This window comes from Octopus bimaculoides, chromosome 11, assembly GCF_001194135.2.
Source record: "Octopus bimaculoides isolate UCB-OBI-ISO-001 chromosome 11, ASM119413v2, whole genome shotgun sequence".
NCBI lineage: Eukaryota > Metazoa > Mollusca > Cephalopoda > Octopoda > Octopodidae > Octopus > Octopus bimaculoides.
Window position 1 is genome coordinate 75924666 of NC_068991.1, and position 1833 is coordinate 75926498.

A 1833-nucleotide genomic window follows, 5' to 3' on the forward strand; every position below is an offset into this window, starting at 1 on the left:
TATATAAATAGATAGATAGATAGATTTATAGATAGATACACAAGCGTTTGCGCACGCGCAGTACTTGTGTGTGCTCGCGCGTCGGGGTGGGGTGTCTGTCTGTCTGTGTGTGCGTACCCTATAAGAAATCGTTCCTGAATACATAAAATTGACCTAAATTTAGATATTTCATATGTACTGTATACCCCTAAAAATTAAATAACATTTATATATAAGCATATCTCCCACGCCATTTTATCTATTTCAAAGCCTTTTCTAAGAAACTCTATTAATATGAATAAAATTATTTGCCGAGCCTTACATGCTCCACAAATCTCCTGCGCGTATATTTTTTAATAAAAATGCATCTTCACTTTTCTTTCATATTTATAAGCACGAACCTTCTTGACCTATTCACATCTAAAATACAAGTATGATCATATCTTATAATTTTACGTAATGCAATATGAGTGTTTATTTTCACGTAATGAAATATGAGAGTTAAATATGAGGGGAAAGTATGAGAGCTACTTTCGCATGACTTTGATCATTCATGAGTGTGAATGATAATATGAAAGAAACCATAAGCGCGTTCGTATATCAAAGTGAGGACAGATTCCCGGCACCAAAACTTCTCTTTATAATTTTATTTCATGTAATTATCTAAAGAGTTTGCTTTAAATTATTTTAAACTATAAAGCGTCTTCAATATCTTTTCTAATATCATTTTGAATATTTTACCTATTTACATGTTCGATTTTCTTGACGAAACATATTTGTGAATATTAAATATCGAATCTTACTCTTTACAATATTGATAAATTCCACGATTAATTGACGATAGAAAACGAGGAGTTTGGCGGAATAGTTACCACACCCGACAAAAGCGTCGTGGCATTCATGTTCTGAGTTCCAATACCACCAATATCGACTTTCCCTTTCATCTTTTCGGGAATCGAGTGAATGAGTACCAACTGAGTGCTAGGGCCGATGTAGGCAAGTACGCTCGCCCCTTAAAACCAGAAGCCCTGATCCTATTTTAGCCATGTGAAATCATCATTTAACGGCCTGTTAAAAACAAAATATCACATTGTTAAGGATAAATGATATTTATAATGAAATGGATTCCCTGAAATTTCTTCATTATCCCACATCGTTGTTAACTCACAATAAATACATAAGCATCTTTTACGTTAATGCTTTGACTACTAATTATACATTTTAACAGTCATGCCTGTTATATATATATAAGGCACTATTCCGCGATGGTAAGATCAACAAAACGTACTCCGTTTGGTGAGAAATTAATATTATTTAATGAACAGGTATGAAAACGGATCAAAAAACTTTTAAGCTGTGCAAAGTTGAAAGTTCACAGATATTTTTGAGATCTAAGAACCCCACCGCACTGCTGAATTCCAGATCTGAAAATTTCATCGGATATAAACATACGGAAAGGTTTCGGATGGCAAATTGAAAAATACCACCGTCTGCAAATTGAGCAGCTGTACCGCAGACAGTAGGCTGTTATCCATTCAGTCATATGACTTTACGGTCAAAGGCAACATAACTGGAATCCTGCTCTTTTTCTCTTTTTCCTTTTTCGTTGTACTGTGTTTTCAACGTTCCACCTTTTACATCTACTATTCTCTAGCCTTCTCACGTATACTCTTTTTTTTGTTTTGTTTTTTTTTGCTTGTATCGTTGTTTTAGCTTGTTATGCTATGTGGACACAACTTGAAAAATGCTTGAACGCACCAAGCGTTATGAAATGCTGTCCGAATTGATTTCTTCGCATCAAAAATTAATTTATCATAAAAATATATACTGTTTTCTTTTTGGAAAATTGTATAT